Below are 24,778 nucleotides of genomic sequence, written 5' to 3'. Positions count from 1 at the left end.
GCCTTCTGCAACTTTCCAGCCCCCAAGCTTCCAGTCTTCCAGAGGAGGAGGCCCTAGACATCAGGGAGCAAAGATGTGCCATCCCCACTGTGCCTGGTCCAAATAGCTTTCCCAACTCACAGAATCATAAACGGTTGTTTTATACCATTAAATTTGGGAAATAATTTGTTACATGGCTGTTCTAGTCTGTTCAAGCTGCTATAACCAAATACCACAAACTGGGTAGCTGATAAACAACAGGTATTTCTTACATTTCTGGAGTCTGGGAATTCCAAGGTCAAGGTGCTAGCAGATTCAGTGTCTGGTGAGTCACTGATGGTGACTTCTCACTGTGTCCTTACACAGTGGAAGGGATGAGGGAGGTCCCCATAGTCTCTTTTGTCAGGACACAACTCCCATTTACGACTTAATCACCCCCCAAAGACCCAGCTTCTCAATCCTATCACCCTGGGGATTTGGTCTCAACCTAGGAATTCGAGCATTCAGACCAGAGCCATCATGACTAGAAACGGTTGGTCGGGTGTCTGTGCGTATCCTTGGAGGACATTGCGGATTATCTGAATAGAGGGATGGAAGCTGCTCTGCAATTATTGCTTTTCTCATTTTCTAGCGTTTCTGTAGATAAGGTGGCATCATTCATGTTATGAAAAGCAAACTTGAAACAGTATGGATGAATTTCTCAAGTGGAAACAGGACTTGTTTTCAAGACTGTTATGCGAGGTCAGCCAGCACTCTACTGCCCTTCTGGCACGGGGGCAAGTCCGGTTGCCAAGGGTAGAATGCGCTCCGGCAGAAATAAAGCAGCCTCCGCCGCAGCAGGAGAGCCTCCCGCACCTGTGTTTGCGGGTGGGAGCTCAGCTTGCAAGGGAACGAATGGTGCGCATGTGCGATTGTGGAGGTGGGCGGGGCTCCTGCTGGGCCAATGACGTATTCCTGGCTAACCACTTCCTCTCCCAACACCTTCCAAAAATCAAGCTAATTCGGGAGATGTGCTTCAAATGCTGCACCTAAGAACAATATTCAAATATGCATATCGGCGCCCACATTTTGAATGGCCGGCATGTATATTGCAAGACGATGAGACAAACCGACTTTGATACACATTCAGTGGGCTCCGCACGTCCCTGGCCACAGAGCAAGAAAGTCAAGGTCAGGTCTGCCTTGCAGTGTCTGGCGAAACAAGGGGGACAGAGACACCCTCACCCTTTTCTTCCCCCTACACCAAGGTGGTGGTGTGCACCTTCCCATTCCCCTCCCCCATCTCCCATTTCCTAAATCTCCTTAAAGCGTCCTCTTTCTTCAGTGTTTAAGGTTCAAAATAGCTCCCCATTCGAAGTGGTTTTCACTGAGGAAGACAGCTTGGCTTAGGATTCAGATTTCAGTAGAAACAGGGGAGTTAAAGCTTTCTTTTCTCTCCCCCCTTCTTTACCCATCATTATTTATTTACCAGGACAGTCTGAAAACCCTGAACCAGTCAGGGTGGGTTTTGTTCTTGATCTACACACCCGATGAAACCCGGAGTGTAGGGGCTCGTCCTCCTATTGGTTTCTACCTGAGGCTCCACAAGTTTGTCTCAGGGAATGATGAGGGGTCGGGGGAAGGCAGCGAGGGCTCAAGGGGAAAGCTAACCCGAATGCCCCCCTTTGGCTGCAGGCAAGTCATAGCCAGCCTGCTGTTCACAAGAGCACCGACCGGGTGGGGGAGGATGGTAGAAGGGCCGCCCTTCATGTCTCCCCGGCAGAGGGCAGGGACGTGGCAGGGGACTGTCTGAGCCTGTCTTGCGGCTCATCCAGGCAGGGGCCACGTCAGGAACACCCTGGGGCAGGAGCACAGGGCTGCTGAGGTACCAGGGCATCAGAAGCCCTGCAGAGGACCAGGGGAACTGGAGCTCAGTGGGGGCCCAGGGCTAGCTCAGAGTCTGGGGATCCAGATCCAAGTAGGCCTGGATCTGCATTGGTGGTGGTGCTCCGGGGCAGAAACTAGAAAACCAGAATATGCCAAAATAGGGCTGGCCTGCTGGACGAGGGGACGGGGAGAAGGGCTAGGGGAATAACCGGAGGTGTTTGCTGGCTGGGGTCAGCCCACCAATGGCTGCCCACTCACAACTGGAATTCTAGGGACCCTTGTACCCACTCCTACCTTGCACTGCAAAAGTCCAGTGACTCTTACAGTGGGGCTCCCGGAGCAATCCCAGATGTCCATCAATGGTCCTAACAAAGTGGTCTGGGGTCTCTGAGGACAGACTGGATGGAAGCCCAAGGATCCAGGTTGTGTTTTGGGGATGAAGAACTTGAGGGAACAGGCATCTCCCTGGGCACAGAGAGACCACCAGACGCTTGGGGGGCTGAGGAGCAGAGAGCAGGACAGGACAGGGCTACGGGTCTCCAAGACAAGACCACTGGGATGCTCCTGGGTCCCTCCCCAGGAAGAAGACTGGGACAGGGTTTTCCATGCTGGTGCTGGATCACCTGTGGCATGTGGTGTCCTCGTCCTGCGATGACTGCCCCCACCCACCCACCCCTGGAGCTCCTTCTGAGTCCAGCTCCTCAATTTTAGTGTCTCTATGCCTCATAGGGCACAGATCTGGGGCCTCAGAGGAGGCAGGGGAAGCCTCATGCATTCTTCTCTCCCAAGAATTGGGCACTGGGGACCCCAGTGAGGGTGTAAGACTTCAAGAATGCATATCCACCACTCTGGTCCCCATTGATCAGGTCACTGGGCTTAGTATAGTCTGAGACTGGCCTGGATTCAAGCATCCTCTCTTCATCCTTTCCTGAGAGTGCCTCCTATTCCCTTTTGATCAGGGTCATTGTACCCTGGGCCAGGATGCCGGCCAGCCCCTGCAGGGGAGCATCTGGTGTGTACCAGGAGACAGGCACAGGTGGAGAAGGCAGTTTCCCTGCAAAAGGACTGAGGCTCCAAGTCCTGCCCACTGTCACCTTGATCCCTTTATCGAGCCCCTTCTCTGCCCTCTCACCGTGCCCATCTTAGCCCAGGCCAAACCTCAGGTCAAGGTCACCCCCTCTCCACTGTCCTATTTATTGTTCTGTTTCTTGTTTTCATGGCTCTGCCCACAATCTGATATTGTCTGGTGAACCTGTCTGCTGTCATTCATCTCCCTTCTAGGCTGTCATCTTGGCAGGGACAGGGACCTGGGGTCCACAGCCACTCCCCCCACCCCCCCACCCCCGCTGCCATCTCAGGGCCCACTGCTGGGCAGAGGCAGGGCTCAGTGCCACAGACATGGAATAGCCAGGTTCAATCCTGCAGACAGCAACACTGGGCTGAATGAAGTGTCTCTACTGGCCAGGTTATGGGCCTCTGGGGTGGTGTGAGGAGACCACACACAGAGATTCCGGGTAGGCTTTCCATGGGCAGGAAGGGGGTGGGCGGACGGCCCAGTGCACACCTGGGGCCCTTACAGGACAGGCTGAGGCCAGCTGCCAAGTTTGGGGGTTATCTGGACCTCCTTCCTTCCACTGCTAATTTCCTTGCACACCTCAGGCCCCTGCTACGGCCTGCCGCTCCTTCCCTCCCCCACCCTCCTCCTCCTGGGCACTGGCCTGGGCCTAAACCCCCAGGGCTATGTTCTGTTCAGGCCCACGTGGGCACAGCCCCCACTGCCCACAACCCACGTTTGCAGGGAGAGCACCTGTTCTGCCACACTAGCCGGGGGCCTGACCGTGGTCACTGTCCATGCACGTGGCCAAGGTCCAGGGCCAAGTATCTTCCAGGCCAGTCCAGGTTGCAAAGGGCATTAAGGGCAACCCTACCCATCTGGGGCTTGAAGGGCAGGAGCTGGTGAAAAGGGATGGAAAGGAGTAGACCTGAGTGAGGACTCAGAACTGGACCCAGAACCAACCGGGCAAGAAGGACTGGCTCTTCTCATTCCTCCCTCTTGCTCCCAGGGAGCAGCCTCTGGGGGCCCCACCAGCCCTATCAGTGTTGGTCCCTCCTCCACACTTCCCCACCTTCTCTCCCCCTCTCCTCCTTCCTTCTCCTGCCTCTGAGGAATCGTGTCCAATCAAGGTTGTATTCTTGATTCTCGCATGAAGAAGTGAACCAGCAGCAACAGCCGACATCTGTTGGCCATGGATTGGGGGCTGGGCTATTTCCTTGATGTTTGCTCACTCCTCACAGTGTGGGCACAGCCACCTTGCTGCAGGTGAGGACACCAAGTTCGGGAAGGCCAGTGGCCCAGTAGCCAAGGTGAGAACCCTGGAGCCCACACCCTACACCAGGACTCCACATTCCCCAGAGCTTGGGGCTGGATGGTTCTTATTTACCTCAAAAAAGGAAACAGTCTAGAAGCCATGGCAAGTAGTAGCCTTTTTATTTTCCTGTGGTCCTGTGTAGACCTCCCCCCAACCCGGCCCCCTGAACCCCCAGGAGTCTAGCCAACAGTATTCAGTATCCAACAGGAACTGAGGATTCTAACAATGACCCGGAACCCCAAAACACTAAGCCTTGGCAAAAGTTCCTATCCACGTCCACTGCTCTGGTCCTGACAGCAGTGCCTGAAGCCAGAGGGATTTCCAGTGAAGTCCTCAGTTAATACAAACGTGTCACTACCCAGGAGTCCCACCGCCCACTCTCTGCCAACTCTTTACTTCCCATCTGTCCCTGCTACCTCCCCCAGCACTGCCCGTGGCGCCTCAGGGGCCACCACACAGGCTGAGAACGGGTGGCACGGAACGTTCTCCACTTCCTGGCAAGATAACAAGGAAGCCTTATTTAATAATGAAGACAGCGGGGGTCTGATATCCCACCCCATGTCCATTCGTGTGGGTTCAGGCCCGTGGGAGTCTGTGCTGCTCTGCATGTCTCAGCCACTGAGGCCAGAGGCCTGGCCCTCCCCACCCCCGCCCCAGTGTCACGGGCCTCCCTGCCCATGTAGACTGTCTGGACAGCCAGTTGCAAGCGACCATGTGTGTGGGTGGAAAGAAGTCTGCTGGGAAAGCCAGGCTCCAAATAACAGTATGGAAAAAATGTTACAGAGACGCGCACTAACATGGCTTCGCCGCAAGCCTCCATCATTAAAATAAAAAGTGAGGAAAATTGGCATGGAAGTAAGGAAAATTACGGCGTATTTCCTGCAAGGAATATATGGGACATCCTTGGAAATTTCTTGAGGCATAGTAAGTTTACTGTTCCTCTTCTTACAAAAAAAAAAAAAAAAAAAAAAGAACAACAAAAACAACTATATCTTGCTGTGGCTCACCTGTCCTCCCCTCCCCCTCAAAAGCAGTTATTTACAGCTGTGAAATATTCCCTGTTTAGGGCAACTTAAGAGAACAAACAGTGCTGTTAGAGTTTCCCCCTCACAGTGAAGAATTTGGCACTCGGTCAGGATCTGAGGTTTGGGTATTTGCTTACAGCCATTAATTGCTGTATAAAGCCTTTGAAAAAAGCCCTGTATCTGGAGTTTTTGCTATAAAAGCCCATTTAGAACCAGTGGGAAGCTGGCCTTCAAGTTCTTGTCGACAGAGACTCCAGTCCCCAAGCAGGAACTCCCAATTACACATTGACTGGATAAACATATGGAAGCTACCTGGGGGTCATTAACCGGGAAAATCCCTCTTGGACCCTCCCATTGTGGGATGCCCAGATCTGACCCCAGTACTGCTGTCCTTGTGCCCACAAGAAAGCCCAATGAGAATTGCTGTGGGATTGAGGACAGAAAGGTTTCTTTCTCTTTGCTTGGCACGAGATGCAATCTGGTCAAAATAATCTCACAAAAGCAACGCTCTCCTTTCCCCATTGTGATGATGGCCATGGAAGTGGAAAACCGGTGGAAACCACAAAGTTTCCCACTCTGAGCCTGGGTCATTTCCCCACAGGATTTTAAGTGTTGACCCTGCTTCTTCCTTTGCCAGTACATTTACTAGAGTCCTTGATTCCTTCAGAGTCTGGCACCCCCCACCCCATGTCAGGACTCAGTCTTTGTGGTCAGGATTCCATTGAGCCCAACAGGCTCAAATATGAAGTAGCTCACATCAGTCCTTTGAGACACTGATGTTGGGGTCCTTAACAAGGAGTGAACACTGATGGTTTAGAAATATTTTAATGAATCAGGTCACTGAGTGAACTTGTGACAGAGAGATCACTGTCTGTAAATTCATCAACAGCTTTCCAATTTCCACCCATCAGTTCTGTTTGGCAATGTTTAATACATATGGCTCAAGTGAACATTTACACTAAAAACATTCTTTTGAGTAATGGCCAATAAGCATAAGAAGTAAGGCTCCACCTCTCTAGGGGTCAAAGAGAGGTAGCATCTAAAACTCTATCCTATTTTAAAAGTAGTATATTTTAAAAGAGTTGAAGATAAGATGCCATTGGTACAGTTGGTGACACCCAGTGCTGATGAGATGTGGAGAAACAGACTTTCTTGTCTGCAACAATGAGCAAAGATTTTTGCCATCTTTCTGGAAGGCATTTTGGACGTATTTTTAAAAGCCTTAGATCTATGCACACCAATTTCTACTTCTAACAGTGTTGGACTAGCTGGTTCAGACTAACCCCTCCATTAAGAATAACTAGAAAAGTAGACAAGAATATATAAAACATTTGCTTGAAATCACTAGAGTGATCCCAAGACAGTTAGGACTTGTAGGGTCAAGATCCTGGAGAGAAGGAAGCACAGGAGGATAAACATGACATTTAGTGCCTCTTTCTCTCTGGATGCATTTGCCAATTCACAAGCAGCTGAGAGATTGAGAAGCTGATCAACAGTGACCAAGAACCTAAGAAATTAAGCAGAGTGATTGGCAGTCTCATAGGATGGGGGACAAAATGCAGTAGAGGGTATACGAAGGAGGAGTCCAGGTGGGTATCCCAGGCTTTCATTTTGGAGCTCTGAAGAGTTACCTAGAATGACTAACCCTTCTACTTTGTCTGGGACTGTCCTAGCTTTAGCACTGAAAGTCTTTTGCTCCAGAAAGCCATTCAGTCCAAGGCAAACTAATTACCCTCAATTCATCCTGAGACTAATATTGAAGCCCAGCTTCAAACCAACTTAACCCTTCAACCCTGATTCGATTAAGTAATCTGCCTCCTCCTGGATGTCATCCAGAAGCACAAGTAAATATTCTCTGGAGAGAGATATCACTCAGAGACTCAAATTTACTCTGCAACTCTCATTCACAATGTCCAACATTCAATAAAAAAATAACCAGGTATGAAAAGGGCAAGGTTACACAAAGAGAAAAAAAGGTGGACCATAGAAACAGATCCACTGGAGATCCTGACATTGCTGTTGTCAGGCTCTGAAAAACTAAAATAACTGAGATTAATATGTTCTAGAAACTAAGTGATAAGGTGAATATCTTCAGTAGCATCCTGGAAACAATCCATGAAAATTTTAGAACTTAAAAACATGGTAGCTAAACTCAAGGCAAGAGTTAAGTGTAAAAATTAGACATAGTTAAAAATAAATGAGAGTGAAGGTAGGTTAGAAAAAAATATATACAGACTGCGGAGAAAAATTTTAAAATATAGAAATAGGATTCCTATAAAAATATGGAAAATAATTTAACAGAATATATATAATTAGAGTCCCAGAAGGAGGAAAGAAAACGAGTGAAGGCAAGAAATAATATTTAAAGAGATAATGGATGAGAATTGTCCAAAAATGATGAAAGACAGAAAGCCACATATTTAAGAAGAGCTATAAAGCCCAAGCAATATAAATGAAAAGAAAACCACACCTAGACACAACCTACTTGAATCTTGAAAACCAACAAGAAAATCTTGAAAGCAGCTGAAGAAGAAAAGCCTTATTTTCTTCAAAAGAATCAATGAAAGCTAGTGGACAATAGAAGCATATATTCAAAGTACTGAAAATAAATTTCTGCCAATGTAGAATTCTATATCCAGAAAGAATACTGTTCAAAAGTGAAGATGATATGAAGACATTTTCAGACAAGTGAAAACTAAGTTTTTCACCAGGGCACTGGCATTAAAGAAACTATTGGGAATTGCAGTAACTACTAAGGGATAGAAAGAAAATGATCACAGATGAAAGAATAGAGATTCAGGGAAAGAATGAGAAGAAACAGAATGTGGGGGGCAGCTGGGTGGTTCAGTGGGTTAAGCCTCTGACTTCATCTCAGGTCATGATCTCAGGGTCCTGGGATCAAGCCCCAGCTGGCATCTCTGCTCAGCAGGGAGCCTGCTTTCTCCCACCCCCTTTGCCTGCCCCTCTTCCTATCTGTGATCTCTGTCTGTCAAATAAATAAATAAAATCTTTAAAAAAAAAAAAGGAATGTGGGTAAATGAAGATCTGTACAAGGAACTGTACAAAACAACAATGATGATAATGAATTGGGGACATTACAGGACACTTCATAATGAGGAAAGATCAATCCTCAATGATATGAAGCATAATAATTCCAACATAGTCTCAAAATTGTGGAACAAAAATTAACAGAGGAAAAATGAAAGAAAACATACAGCCAAATGAGTTTCCCACAATACTGAGAGAGAAACACACCTCTCTTAGTAACTGAAAAAACAAGTGGACAAAAAAAAAAAGTCAGTAATAATATTCAAGATTAAAACAACAAATTTAGCAAATGATCTATGGATACATGCAGAACTCCACACTCCCAGATTGCAGAATGTGTATTGTTTTTAATTGTACATGAAATAGTAGCTAAATATGTTCATAATCTGGGACAGTGCAAATCTCACACATCTCCCAACATTGAAATCATGTTGAGTGTATTGTCTAACCACAGTAAGTGAAGCCAGAAATCAACAACTAGAAATCCCCAATTTTACATTAAGTTATATGTTTCTAAATATCCCAAAGGTCAAAGATGAACTCATGATGAAAATTGGAAAATAACTTGAATGGAATGATAATTAATAGGACAGAACAAAACCTATGAGGTGAAACTATAGCTATGCTGAATGGGGTATGTTTGTGAAGGAAAAAAAGCTAGCAATTAATGACCTAAGACAAATACTGCATGATTCCAGCACTATGAGTCACCTAGAATTAGAGTAGTCCTAGTTATAGAGACAGAACGTAGAATGGGGGTTGCCAGGAGCTGGGAACAGAAGGGAGAGGTGTTGTTTAATAGGTACAGAGTTTCAGTTTTGCAAGAGGAAAAGAATTCTGTGGATGGCTGGTGGTGATGGTTGGACAACAAGGTCAATGTCAGAAAGCTACTGAACTGTGCACTTCAGGCAGTAAGAAGGTATGTTTTATGTTATATAGATTTTACCACATTTTTTTAAAGTTCTAAGTTAATGAGCTGAGCAGCCGTCAAGGAGTTGAAAAAAAGAAAGTCAAAGTAGGCAGAAAAAGTAAGAAGAAAAGAAGATAAAAAGAAAGATAACACATATAATAGCAGAAAATAACTACACAGAAAACAAATTTATAATTAGAGGTGATTAACAAGCTAGAGTTTGTTTTTATAGTTGTTTTCTTCGCTTGTTTGTTTGTTTGTTTGTTTAATGAGTGATAAAATCAACAGCAAGTTGGGTTTCCCAGGAAGCAGATTCTGGGATGAAGATTAGCATGTAGGAGATTTATTAAGGAGTGCTTTCAGGAACCAGGCCTAGGGAAAGGAAGGTCAGGTAGGAAACCAGGATCAGGCAGAGGGAAAACTTGAGCTGCAATTTAATATCAAAAGAACCCTTAGCCAAACATCCAGGCCAGTGTGAAGCCGAAATGACTGAAGAGTTGTCCTGAGTTGGGACTAGGGGCCGGACCTTTCTATCCCATGTTGATCAGTTGTGGCCTCCCTGCCACCCTAGTAAGAGTGTGTGGCCTTCAGTCAAGGCAGCCCTCAGAGGGGGCTGACAGTAGAGGGTTATGTGCCACCAACTCAAAGCTTCGGAGGGGAATAAGCACTTCATTTCTTTTTTTTTTTTTTTAATATTTTATTTATTTATTTGACAGACAGAGATCACAAGTAGGCAGAGAGGCAGGCAGAGAGAGAGGAGGAAGCAGGCTCCTCGCTGAGCAGAGAGCCCGATGCGGGGTTCAATCCCAGGACCCTGGGATCATGACCTGAGCCGAAGGCAGAGGCTTAACCCACTGAGCCACCCAGGTGCCCCATAAGCACTTCATTTCTGATGGGGTATTCTAGATAGCTCTTTGCTTTGTGAGCAAAAGATAAAGAATGTCACAAATTACCACTGCCAGGAACACAACAGAAAACAGAGCTAAAGATCCTGTGGAGAACTGAAAAGAAAGCAAGAGGATTTTATGGACAAAATTATGCCAATTAATTTGGAAATGTAGATGAAAGCGACAAATCATACCCCAAAATAGCTTTTCAAAACTGACACAAGAAGAAATGGAAAATATGAATAATCTTGTAAGTATTAAATGTATAATTAGAAAACACTCCTGTAAAGAAACTTCAGGTCCAGATGGCTTCACCAGTGCATTCTTCCACATATTTAAGGTGGAAATATACCAATCTCATACAAATTCCTCCAGAAAATAGAAAATGAGGAACTAGTACCCAATTTACCATCAAGCAAGCATAACCTTGATAACCAAAACCTACCAAGATTGTCACAGAAAAGTAAAATTACAAATCGTTGTCACAAGTCCTTGATATATAAAAAGATATTCCAGGAATATAGAGTTGGTTTAACATTTAAGAAGGCAATGTAATTCACCACTTTGACTGAATAAAAGAGTCCTATAAGTACCTCACTATGTGAAGATAAAGTATTTCAAAAAATCCAACTCCTCTTCCTAATGATAACTGTATATAAGCTTGGAATAGAAGGGAATTTCACATCAGATAAAAGATATCCACAAAAAAATCTTACTGCAAACTCCTGGTTAAACTTAACCAGGAGATATTGAAAGCTTCCCCCTTGAGACTAGGAGACACAATCCAGACTGGATGCCCACCAGCCGTTGGACAGGTAGACTCCTCCAGCCTTTAGAGGTCATGGGGGAAGCATCGGTGGTGGAAAGGAGTACTCTGACTGTAGGAAGGGGTACAGAAGTTCTGTGAGAAGCAGTCAGGGGATGTGACACAGCTAAGATGCAAAGAGTGAGCTCTGGACAGGCAGCAATGACTCTCCCCAGACTTGACACAGCTAGCCTTTTGAGGTGAGGAGTGATGCACCCCAGGACATTGTTGGAGCACAGGGCTCAGGACACATGATGTCCCCAGCAGATTGCAGCTTGTGCAAATGGTGACTCTGAAGTAGCACAGCCTCCTCCACTAAGTGAGGGTCAAGGTCTTGAGATTCTGGCCAAGCTGTAGCCCCATTTGCTTGTGCTGCAGGGCCAGGCAGATAGTGGAAGACAGTAATCAACAGCAGCAGGGGATGGCCACTCAGCACTTCCCCAGGAGCCTGAACAGCTATCTGTTTACACTTACCACCACCTGCCCCTACCCACACTACCCCTCCCCCACCCAGGGGCTCTTCTTGACCCTAGGGATGGGGAGAGGCATCTAGAGTGACACCAGACTTCTCACCTACCTTGGTGGTAGTTGTTGAGGACAAGGCAATCCAGACAAGTAAAGCCTGTGTATCTTTTGAATAAAGGGAGAGTCCATGTTGTGCTGCTGAGTTCTGTGGAAGAGGGAACTATAAAATCCCATGGCTGCTGCAGCGGCCCTCTGAAACCAAAGGAAGAGGGAGTTTCACCCTTTTACAAGCTCTGCCTCGGGACTTTGGGTCCCTTTTATTCCTTCAGAACAGTCTGAGAAGACCGGATTCAGTGCCCCCATGCATTGGCTCCTATTTCTGGGTGTTGGGGGCTGGGGGAAACTGGGTCCCCTTGTCTGTGAGCAGGAACACGGTGACAATCTGCAGATTGGGCTGCTTCCACAGGGTACTTAATCTTCAGGAAAATGGGTATGATCTGAATAGTGAGGAGATGACCTAAGTATCGACTGAAGGAGACAGAGTGGATATAGAGAAAAGAACACAAGGACATAGGCACGTTTTAAGGGGGGAAATCACTAAACCAAGCTCTTTAGAGTGAGGCTCTTAAGCGTGAAAGCCAAGGGTTGTTCCTGAGCTTTGGGGACACACTCCTGCAGCCTGGCACCCGTTTTGCAGCATTTTGGCCTCCAAAAGGGGCAGCAGAGATGTCCCTTCTCTCAGAGTTTCTTCTGGGGTTTAGAACAATCCGGAAAACCAATTATAGCAAGATGCGCCACAGACACTCCATCATTTCCTTTTTCCAACTCAGGGGGCCCAGGACAGAAGACCCAAAAAGGAATGCTCCATGCCCCTCTCTCCTGGACCAGCTTCCAACAGTTCTCCCAGGAGGAACCCTCCTCTCCACCACATACCAAGGGACCTTGCTTGACCCTCTCTTTGTAGCTCTTAGGGACTGCCCCTTTGTACTAAATGCTTCCTCAAATCTACAGTATTACAGATCATAGTAGAAAACATGCTAAGTATGAGGAAGAAACAAGCCAAAACATAAATCCCTCCCAATGCTTTTATATTTACCCTTCCAGAGGCTTTTCTGTGTATGTATTATGCCTCTGCTTAGTTTCTTTTTTTATTTTTTAGAAAGATGAGCTTATTTCCAACATATAGTCATACATTTTACTTTCTTCATTGAATATCATGAAAATTCTATGCTATTACATGGATAATTACAATTGATACTTTTGACTGCACAGTATTCTATTTCCTGGATTATTACAATGGAGCAAGCACACTACTGTTGGGCATTTAAATTGAAAATTACTCTGAAAATTCTTTTGCCATTTACACTGAATTATTTTACTCCTTTAGGTGATATATTTTTTTTAATTTTATTTATTTATTTGGTAGACTGTGTGCGTGCATGCACACATGCACAAGAGAACGTCTTTTCAAAGAAACTAAAAATTGTCATGAACACTCTGATTATTTCATTTTTCTGGCACCTCTGTAGTCCCAACCACTGTATTATGACATTTGTTCTCTTTCAGTCAGATAAATATTTACTGCACATCCATATTTCTTGGAGAGCCCAAAAGACATATGATATATGGCTCTGATCTCTAAAGAGATAATAGTCCTATTAATAATAATTTTGATTGTATTAGTTTCCTTTTGATACTATAACAAATAGCCACAAGCAAAGTGGCTTAAAACAACGCACATTTATTACCTTAACAGTTTTGCAAGTCCGAAGTCCAACATGGGTCTCAGTGGATTCAAACCAAGGATTTGGCAGGCTGCATTCCTTTCTGGAGATTCTGGAGGATAATCCATTTCCTAGCCTTTTCCAGCTTCTGGATGCTGGCCATAATCCTTAGTTCTTTGTCCCTTTAACCATCTCCAAAGCCAGCATCATTATACCTCTCTGTGCCTCCCTCCCTAGGCACAGCTTTCTGCTGAATGCAAATGGGAAAGGTTGCTCAGTTCTAAGGATTTGTGTGATGACTTTGGGTCCCCCTGAAAAATCCAGGATAATCTCCCCATCTCAATGTCCTTAACCTTAATTACATCTCCAACACCGCTTTTACCCTGTGATTTAACAAATTCACAGGGGACAAGGATATGGACATCTTTGGTGGTGGTGGGCCTTATTTTGTCCTCCCCATGATAACCATTACCATTTGCTGAGTAGTTGTTATTTTCAGTGCTTAAAGAAGCACTTTACAGAGAGATTTTCTTACTTTACCCAGCCCCTAATCCATGAGGCCAGTGTTATGATTCATCCTCACTGGACAGATGAGGGAACTGAGACCAAGAATAATGATTTGGGAGTTGAGGCTAATTCTCAGGAGTAGCACAAGTCAGTGAGAATTATAAGCCTTCTCACTTTATTTATTTACTTACTTATTTACTCATTTATTTACTTGTTTATTTAAAGATAGCATTAAAACCTTAACATAGACCCAGAACTTTCTGGGGAATTTCTGTTTATAAACAATGAGCTGGCCAACTCCGTTTTTAATACACTGTGTTGGTGATGGGTTATGAAATCCTCTTCCGAAAAGCTTCTGGGCTGGGTCAGGACTGAAGTCACCCCACCGCTGAGGCAGGGGTTTAGGTCACCATTTTGCCAAACATGGCATATCGTCCATGGAACCAGACATGGCTCTGTGTAACTTACAGACTCTAAATAACGCTTGTGAAAGCTGCTAGGTTGCACGTAGGCCCTCATTTAAAAAAGGGTGAGTGGACTAAATGACTCAGCTCTCATCTGTTGGAAAGAGATGGGTCTTATTCAGCTTTCAAAAGGCTTCTCAACAGTGTCCTGTCTGTGGACATGAGAGTTTAGCTCATTGCCCTAGTTGCAGCACAACTCCAGAGAGAATGATCATATGCCCTCAGACCTGTGGGTCAGTCATCCAGAAGGGGAATACAAGAAATACAGAAGGAACAAGTCTGAGTAGCCTCCTGGTGCCTCCAGGGCAGGAGGAATTTCTCTTCCTCACAGGAACTAAAATGAGGGGATGTTGGCATCCCTTGGGAGCAGGGTTGCCAGATCTAGTAGGGGGAGAAACAGGACACTGGCTACATTTGATTTGGATTGAATTTCAGATAAACAATGCAATATAAACCTGACCTTGGTCCACAATTTCAGCAAAGACAGCTACAAGGCATAGATCCCCTGAGTGAAGAAAACCAAAGAGAGGAGGTTGTATTTCACTTCTGGGGCCACGCAGGACAGAGGAAGAACAGGTCCAGCAGGTGACAGGAGGAATCACCTCTCAGGATCAGGAAATTGGGGCCCTGTTATAAAGCAGGTGTGGACTGGTCAGAATGGCTAACATTAACAAGCCAGGAAATAACAGATGCTGGCTGCAGAGAAAGGGGAACCCTCGTATTACGCTGTTGGTAGAAACGCAGGCTGGTACAGCCACTCTGGAAGACAGTATGGAGGTTCCTCTCAAAGCTGAAAATAGAGCTACCCTATGACCCAGTGATTGCACTGCTGGGTATTTCCCCCAAAGATACAGATGCAGTGACTTGCACCCCAATGTTTATATAGCAACAATGTCCACAATAGCCAAACTGTGGAAAGAGATAAATGTCCATTGACAGATGAATGGATAAAGAAGATGGGGTATATATGTATAATAGAATACTACTCAGACATCAAAAGAATGAAATCTTGCCATTTTCGATGACATGGATGGAACCACATGGATGGACTATGCTGAGCTAAATAATTAGAAAAAGACAATTATCATAGGATCTCATATGTGGAATTTAAGAAACAAAACAGAGGACCATAGGGGAAGGGAGGAAAAATAAAACAAGATGAAATCAGAGAGGGAGACAAACCATAAGAGAACAAACTCAAGGTTGCTGGAGGGGCGGGGGGGGGGTGGGGGGATGGGAAAACTGGCTGACGCATTAGGGAGGGCACATGATGTAATGAGCACTGGTATTGTATAAGACTGATGAATCGCTGAACTCTACCTCTGAAATTAATAAAACATCATATGTTAATTAATTGAATTTAAATAAAAATAATAAATATGTAAATAAATAAATAAAGCAGGTGTGGACACAGCCCCCTGGGGAGAGTGTCCAATGTCGGATGGAATGTGTGATGGGGCACAAGAGAATTTTTGTGAACCTCAAAGGACGGGGTGACCTCAGCTGACACTCAGGCTTCACAGAAGAATGTACTAGATGCTGTAGGCACACCAAGAAGGACATAACTCTAATCCCAAGGGAATTTGAAGGGATTCCTTTCAAAGCAGGGTGCTAGAAGAACTAATAGTGGGGCTCAGGGAGACAGAGAGAGCTGATAGAGGGGAGTAGTCATGAGGCACAGGGCCCAGGAAAGCACTCATCTCATGGGCAGTTCCTGAGTGACATTTTATTCCCTTGGTGGGCATGCATGGTAAGGGTGGGGACGTAAGCCGGGCATGGATGAATGGTTGGGTTGGATCAGCATACCTGAGTCTGCTTGTGAACAGTTTCAAATGTCCTGCTGAGATGGTTGGACTTTGTTCCAAAATTATGGATGGAGGGAGTGGGGTGTGATCAGACCAGTGATTAAAAACCAAACCAAACCAAAGTTACTTCAGGAGCTGAGGAGAGTATAACACAGAGGGCTTTGCATCAGCCACTGGAGAGGCAATGTGTCATTTTCCTCCCTGGACTGGTCATCACTTCTCTGGCTGTGGAATTCCTAGGGAATGGAAAATGAATCGAACTGTAATCCCTATGGGTTTACGCTGTTTGATTTTACATGCCATTTGGAATTCATCTCCTACTGGGAAGTATTTACACTTCAAAGAGAAACTTCAGTCTTATATCAAAATGGCTAGTTATACAAGAGGTTGTCGAGAACTGGTTAACTAGCAAATGTGTTGGCTGGGACAAGCCCAGGTCTTAACTGGGAGGAAGAGCAGGAATTTTGAAGACAAGCAATGATGGCAGAGTCTGTCCCATCTGCCAACAGGCAGCTTCCAATTCCAGGAAGAGCCAGAGAGAAGCTGAGCGTTGGCCAAGGAAGAAATTTTATTTTGGGTCATTATGAGCTCTCTATTAATACTTGAAAATTATAAATGGATCAGCCTACCAATGAAACTTAAAAGCATTTAAGGATGCTGTGTATATCTGACCAATGGTCATACCTGGAAAGAACAAGACAGATACTTCCAGCTCAGCTGTGAAGGGAAAGGTGTCCGGGGCACAAAAGTCAACTGATGGGTGTGTGTGGCTGAAACAGTCACTCTGTGAATCCCACTGAGGCTTCTCTCACTCCCTTGATAGACTCTTGGGATCTCCAGGCAGCTGGGTGACGCTGCTGATGTGTGGTTCTGAGAAAAGCTTTCGCTGCTCCTCAAGATATGGGCATTCAATTTACCCTCCCTAACTCCAGCACCTGGGTTCTGAATGGATGCCTCTTTGAGTGGCCACACCTGTTCTCAGCCTTCTCTCTGGCTTGGCCACAATCTTTGGGTGTATGACCAGAAGCTGGTTGCCCAACCCCACTAGAGAAAGCATTGGCTCTGGCACTACAGCAAGGGACAAAGATTTTAAGTAGCATAGTCCAGCTTTTGGTAATTCTCTCTTCCCAGCACCCCACAAAAAGCAGTTTCCATGGAGGATCCAGTGGTCAGATGTTTTCAGCTTAAAAATGTCAGCACCCGGAAAGCTCAGTCGGTAGAGCATGAGACTCTTAAAAATGTCAGTCCTCCCAGAATGTTGCCATGGCATAAAAAGCCAGCTTTTCCAGGATTATACTCTTGTGACCACAAAGGATAAATATTCTTAGGAGAGATTCGTGCTCTGCATGAATCAGGGGTCTCTTTCTCTCTCTGTCTTGTGGGCACATTAGAGATGTTACCCACACAAATTCTTTCATCCTTGCGAGCCCTCCAAGCTGGGCAGGAAACGGGGAGGATTTGATTCAGGTGCATTGTGGTTATTTATTCCCTGGCCAGCTCTCCAGAAAAAGCTGTCTGGTCTGATTCAACCAACCAACGAGCTATTTTTGAAAACTGCTTAACAATTGTTGACTGTGTCACACCAGCCTCTGGGCACGTATCAACAGGTAGGAGCAAATGAGGGCACACAACTCACCATTAAGGGAAGGTGCTCCCTGGAGTGTTTGAACTTAGGCTAAGGCCCCAAACCTGGGGACAACAGGAAGGAAGCACCTCCCTTATTTCAAAAGAGCACCAAAGAGCTACCAGAAATCCATTCTGGGATTTGTTAAGTCTACACTGGTGTTGCAGGCCTTGTCCCTGTGGCACCAGCAACAAACAATAGAGAATTGAGAGAAATGGGGTCAGGGAGGGATTTGATAGGAGCGGCAGGTGATCACCTAGGCAGGGGTTGCTGAGAGGAGTCCCTCAAACCATGTTAAGTCGTGCCAAGAGACTCTTTAGAGATTGGGGTGCTTGCCGAAAGGGGAGATAGATGGCCATTGCATTTTCTGGTTAAATCTTGCCCCACTGGGTGCAATCAATCAAGCTGTACCTGGTGGAAGATATTCTGATATATTTGATAAGTGTGCTTTGGTGTCTGAAAATGGAAATGAGCAGAGGGAATGGTGCTCTTGGAAAACTCCAAGGTTGAGAAACTGGCTGGACCAGCCCAAGACTGCAGGGCGAAGGCAACGGGCAGTGGTGGGACAGTCCAAACTCAGGCCATTGGATATGGTGGGAAACTGTGGATAGCCATAGAAGGTGTCCAGCTCAAGGAATGTTGAAGGTGCCTTATCTCAGGGAGTGGTCTCCTGGGACAAGGGGACTCCAGCAGAAGCACCAAAGAGACCACCAGGTGCAGAAGGTCAGTGAATTGTGTTTGTTGGTCAGGGACCCAGGAGAAATTCGCCCAAGATGGTTAGCATGAAGAGATTTGTACAAATCAGGTTCACTTAGGTAAAATCTATGTAAAATGAAATTTATTCTTTCTAGACACATCATTTAATGAGCTTTCCCAGATGTTTACAGTTGTGTAACCATCATAACAAACATGATATAGAACATGTATATTGCTCCCCAAAATTCTGTCACGACCTCCTGCAGCCAGTTCCCTCTTACCTCCAGTCCCTGGCTACCAATGGCAGGTATTCTGTCCTTACAGTTTTGTCTTTGCTGGAACACCATGGAAATGACGTCATAGAGCATGTAGCCTTTTGTATCTAGCTTCTTTCACCTGGTATAATGTTTCTGAGATCCATCCATGTTATTGACACATGCAATGGATAGCATGCTTTAGTCAATGGATAGCGTTCTACTGTATGGATGCTAACTTTATCCATTCATTTGTTGAAGGACTTTTAATTGTTTTTATTTTGGTGATAATGAATAACGTGACTATAAATAGTCACAGGTCTTTGTATGTATGTATGTTTTTATTTCTCTTGTATAAATACTTAGGAGTGCAAATTCTGGATCATAAGGTAAGTGTATGTTTAACTTTCTAAGAAACTGGCCAATTTTTTTCCCAAAGGGATTGTTATCATTTTGTATTCTTGTCAACAGTATATGAGAGTTTCATTTCTTTCCCATCCTTGTCAGCATTTAGTATTGTCAGTATTTTGAAGTTTAGCCATTCTAATAGGTGTGCAGTAGTATCTCATGAGGTTTTAATTTGCGTTAAACTAGTGACTAATGATGTGGAGCATCCTTTCATGTGTTTATTTGCCATCCATAGATCTTTGGTGAAGTATCTGCTCAAATATTTTGCCAATTTTTGAGTTGTTTGTCTTCTTATTGGATTAAAGAATTCTTTGCATAATTTAAATGCTGCAAGTCCTTTGTCAGATATGTACTCTGCAGATGTTTTCTCCCCGTCTGTACCTTGTCTATTCATCTTTTAAAGTGTCTTTTGAAGAACTAAAGTCTTAAAATTTTGATGAAGTCCCATTTATCAATATTTTTTCTTTTGTATTTGGTGCTTTTTGTGTTGTAGCTAATAAGTTTATGTTTGGTGCAAGTTCACACAGTTATTGTCCTGTCTTTCTTTCTCAAAACTTCACAGTTTTAGCTCTTACATTTAGGTCTACAGTCCACTTGTTGTTAATTCTAAAATATGGTGTGAGGGGAGGATTGAGGTTCATTCCAAATGGATGTCCTATTGTTAGGACAGCATTTGATGAAAAGAACAGGGTCCCTTTTTATTGAAAAATAAAATACTTCCAGAAAAGCACATATGTTATAGCTGTACAGCTCAATGAATTTTCACAAACTAAACAGATGTGTTGTCAGCTCCCAGATCAGGAAACAGACCACTTCTAGCTCCCCAGAAGGCCCCTCTTATTCCCTTCTAGTCGCTATGTACTGGCCCATCCTATCCTTAATAGCCACTACCCTGACTTTCAACAGATATTAGTTTTGCCTATTTTTAAACTTTGTATAAGTGTAATTATGTAAGACATCTTTTAATCTGCATTCTTTCATTCAACATTATATTTGGGTTCTTTTTTAAAGGAGATTTTTTTGTTTGTTTTGTTTTGCTTTTTAATTTTTAAAAAAATTTTTATTTATTTTTAAAATTTCTTTTCTGTGTTCCAGATTTCATTGTTTATTAAGGAAATTTTAAAAAAAGATTTATTTATGTATTTTGAGAGACTGAGAGAGATAGTGCAGGAGGAGGGGTAGAGGGAGAGGAGAAAGAGGATCTCAAGCAGACTCCCCTTTGAGTGGGGCATCCAACATAAGGCTGGATCTCTCATGACTTGAGCCAAAAATCAAGAGGGGTGGGAGGTTGGGGGAGCCAGGTGGTGGGTATTAGAGAGGGCACGGATTGCATGGAGCACTGGGTGTGGTGCAAAAACAATACTGTTATGCTGAAAATAAATAAATAAATAAATAAATTTTTTAAAAAATCAAGAGTTAGAGGCTTAACAAATTGAGCCACCCAGGCACTCCCCAAATATGTAAGATTTATCCATGTTGTTGCCTACCATTATAGACGACTGATTCTCACTGCTGTGTCATATTCCACTGAATGACTATACTGCAATTCATTTGTCCATTCTTTTGTTAATACTCATGTGTGTAATGTCTAGGTTGGGACTTTAATGAGTAGTGAACATACATTTTAACTGGGTGTATTTTGGGGCATGGAGTTTCAGGGGTATAGGTTTTGTGTATGTTCAGTTTTATCAGACACAGCAAAGACTTTCCTAGAATGTTCACACCACTTTGTATCCCCTCGCTCCACATCCTCACCAGCACTTGGCATTTTCCACCATTTTTATTTTTGCCATTCTAGTGAGTATACAGTGATACCACATTGCAGTTTTTCATTTGCCATTTCCTGATGACTAACAAGTTTGAACTCCTTTCTATATGTTTATGAAACATGGAAGAGGCTAGTTTTTGTTTTTGTTTTTATTTTTATTTATTTTTTAAAAGATTTTATTTATTTATTTGACAGAGATCACAAGTAGGCAGAGAGGCAGGCAGAGAGAGAAGGGGAAACAGGCTCCCTGCTGAGCAGAGAGCCCAATTTTGGGCTTGATCCCAAGACCCTGGGATCATGACCTGAGCCGAAGGCAGCAGCTTAACCCACTGAGCCACCCAGGTGCCCCTGGAAGAGGCTGTTTTGATATGATCTTTTGTAAAGTGTCGATTCAAGTGTTCTGTTTATTTTTATGTTAGATTATGTCTTCTTATAGGTGTGTAGGGGTTAAGTATGTATTCTGTAAACCAGTCCTCTGTCAGACTTCTATGTTGTTGATGGCTATTTCTCAGTCTATGTGTTGGGTTTTTGTTTGTTTGTTTGTTTGTTTGTTTTTTTGAGAATTTTTCTGAAGGTGCCATTTCAGGTGGGATGTTGTGCACCTAGGGCTGGTGACAGCAGGAAGTTCTTCCTGCTCTGAGAATGAAGTTCAATGGGATGAAATCATATTACTTGAGCCCAGTGAGGGCTGGAGCTGAGAGAGTGGGGCAGCCCAGCTGGAGTCACGATCATGAGGGCCACACCACTGCCAGGTGCATCCCTGAGGCAAAGATGAGTAGGAAATCCCTCTGTCCTTTCACCTTCTCGTCTCCCATTGGGGCCTCCATTGGCTGAACCCAGAAATCAGTAAGGAAGCCCAAAAGGTGTAGTCTTCAGGAATCACAGGAGTCAACCTCTGGATCACAGAGGAAGACAGAGGAAGAGGAGGTATGGAGCAGGAGAGGGAGTGCCATGGAGATTAATGGCAAAGAGAAGGAGCAAGAGATTGCCCAAAAACTATCTCTCAGGTTAAGACATTATGCAGTGTGTATATCCCCAGCGAGTCTCTAAAGAATCCACAAAACGTGGTCCTTAAGAGAGCCAGCATTTAGAGGATTGCCACATGAAGATCGTGGCAGCAGAACTAGTTACGTGGAAAAGAAAAAAGACTTTTTGCTCCCTTCCTTTAAGCTTCTACTTCCTTTGCCCCAAGCCTAAAGGAGCTGGGAAAGGGAGAGGAAGGAAGAGAGAAAACTAGGAAAAGGACCCACGATGCCCATCCCCACTGCCTGGCTGGGACAGGGCAGAGCTTGGCTTGGATGTGAGATTCAAATTTCGATTGAGACTGGACTGGACTGGACTGGACTGAACACTTGAAAGTGAGCCATCTTTACAGAAACAAGGCTTGTTCTTACCATTAAAAATGCCTGGAAAACTGAAGTGAGTTGACTCACTAAGATGTTGTCAAGGGAAGGATGATGTGAAAGAACATACCGGAAGGCCAGTGTGGAAGGAAGATCAAACCACTTCCTGTTTGTTCCTCACAGGTTCAGATTGTTCAAAAGACTAGTTTTAAGTAACTTAAAGCTCCCTTTCCCAGCAAGCTTGAGGCTATGTACTTCTCATGCATTGTCTTATACACATTCACAACCACTCTGTGGGTCAATGCTAGTATAATCTCTGCTTTATAGATGTGAAAATTGAGGCACTGGGTTACAAGACCATATCAGCCTGGTTTGAAGTCCAGCAGATCTGATTTCAGAGTCTAAGTTAAATTTTTTTTTAAATAAGACTTTATTTTTAGAGCAAAAAAGACTTTAATTTTAGAGCAATAAAGAAGACTTTATTTTTAGAGCAAATAAATATGAACCTAAATACAGAGAGTTGCCCTATAACCTGTGCCTCACACATATACAGCTTCCCCCACTATCACTGTATCACATTTGTTAAAATTGGTGAATCTACACTGACACATCATTATCACTTAAATTCCATAATTTACATTAGGGTTCGCTCTTGGTGTCATGAATTCTATGGGTTTGGACAATTGTATAATGACATGTATTTACTATTATAGCATCATACAAAGTTATTTTCACTTCCCTAAAATTCCTTCATGCCCTGCCTATTCATCCTTCAACCCCTGGCAACCACCGATCTTTTTAATGTCTCCGTAGTATTGCCTTTTTCAGAATGTCACATAGCTGGAGTCCTACAGTATGCAGCATTTTCAGATTGACTTCTTTCACTCAGTAATAAAAATTAAAGTTTCCTCCATGTCTTTTCATGGCTTCATAACTCCTTTCTTTTTAGTTATGAATAATATACTGTTGTCTGGGTATATCATAGTTTCTTTATCCATTTACCTCCTAAAGGGCATCCTGATTGTTTCCCAAGTTTTGCCAATTATAAATAAAGCTGTTATAGACATCTGTGTGCAAGGTGTTTGTGTGAACATAAGTTTTCAATTCACTTGGGTAAATTAATACCAAGGAGCACAACTGCAGAATTGTATGGTTAAAAATATGTTTAGTTTTATAAGCAGCATCCAACTGCCAAACTGTCTTCTAAAGTGCCTGCACCATTTTGCATCCCTACCAGCAAGGAATGAGAGTTCCTGTGGCTCCCCATCCTTATCAGCATTTGGTGTTGTCAGTGTTCCCAGTTTTGGCCATCCTAATAGGTGTGGAGTAGTATCCCATTGTTGTTTTAATTTGCATTTCTCTGATGCTCTATGATGTGGAGCACATTTTCATATGCTTATTTACTATCTGGATATCTTCTTTGATGAGGTGTCTGTTAGTGTCTTTAGCCCAATTTAACTGGGTTGTTTCTTTTCTTATTGTTGAGTTTAAAGAGTTCTTTATTTATTTTGGATAACAGTCCTTTATCAGATATGTCTTTGCAAATATCTTCTCCCAGTCTATAAAGTGTCTTTTCATTCTCTTGACATGATCTTTCACAAAGGAGAAGTTTTTAATTTTCATTAAGTCTAGCTCATCAATTGTTTCTTTTCATGGATTGTGTGTTTGGTGTTGTATCTAAAAAGATAGGTCATTTACATTTTCTCCTATGTTATATTCTAGGAGTCTTATAATTTTACATTTTACATTTAGGTTTATGATCCATTCTAAGTTGATTTTGTGAAGTTTATAAGTGTGCCTATTCTTATTTTTCTGTATGTGGGTATATAGTTGTTCCATGGCCATTTATTGAAAAGAGTGTCTTTGCTCCATTGTATTGTCTTTGTTCCTTTGTCAAAGATAAGTTGACTGTATTTATGTGGGTATATTTCTGGGGTCTTTATTCTGTTCTATTGATCTAGTTGTCTTTTCTTTTGCTAATACCACATTGTCTTGATTACTGTAGCTTTATATTAAGTGTTTAAGTCAGGTAGTGTCAGTCCTTCAACTTTGTGCTTCTCCTTAAATATTATGTTGGCTATTCTATGTCTTTTCTCTCTCCATATAACCTTTGGCTTCAGTTTGTCAATGTTCACAAAATAACTTCCTGGGATTTTGATTGGAATTATAGTGAATGTAGAGATGAAATTGGAAAGAACTGAAATCTTGACAATATTGAACCTTTCTGTCTATGAACCTTGAGTATCTCTCCATTTATTTAGTTGTTCTTTAATTCATCAGAGTGTTTTAGTTTTCTTCATATAGATTTTTTTATTATGTTGAGTTAGTCATCATTAGTCTTTGATGTAGTATTCAATGATTCATTATTTGCTTATAACATTCAGTGTTTGTCACAACACGTGCCCTCCTTAATACCCATCACCTGGCTAGATTTATATTTTGTTAGATTTATACCTAAGTACTTTAGGGGAGTGCTAATATAAATGGTACTTTGTTTTAAATTTCAAATTCTACTTGCTCATTGATGGCATATAGGAAGGTAATTGGCTTTTATATACTAATCTTGTACCTTGGGGTGCCTGGGTGGCTCAGTGGGTTAAGCCTTTGCTTTGGCCCAGGTCATGGTCTTAGGGTCCTGGGATCAAGCCCTGTATCAGGCTCTCTGCTCAGCAGGGAGCCTGCTTCCCCCTCTCTCTGCCTGCCTCTGACCTTACTTGTGATCTCTCTCTCTGTGAAATAAATAAATAAAATCTTTAAAAAAAAATCTTGTACCTTGCAACTTTGTCATAATTGCTTATTAGTTCCAGGAGTTTGATTTTAAAATATTCATA

The 24,778-nt window shown here is 43.6% G+C and overlaps 1 pseudogene across 1 annotated transcript in view; it reads right to left on the bottom strand.

Moving 5' to 3' along the window:
• Positions 1-711: 711 nt before the first annotated feature.
• The window catches only part of LOC309866664 (DCN1-like protein 1 pseudogene), a 24,922-nt pseudogene continuing 855 nt past the window's right edge, over positions 712-24,778 (bottom strand). Inside the window, exon 2 of the transcript in view lies at positions 712-960. The product of the transcript in view is annotated as a DCN1-like protein 1 pseudogene (transcript). The remainder of the gene's footprint in view (positions 961-24,778) is intronic.

The sequence above is a fragment of the Mustela nivalis genome, assembly GCF_964662115.1.
Source record: "Mustela nivalis genome assembly, chromosome: 6".
Taxonomy (NCBI): domain Eukaryota; kingdom Metazoa; phylum Chordata; class Mammalia; order Carnivora; family Mustelidae; genus Mustela; species Mustela nivalis.
Note: the sequence above shows the minus strand (reverse complement) of the source record. Positions and strands in the feature narration are given on the sequence as shown.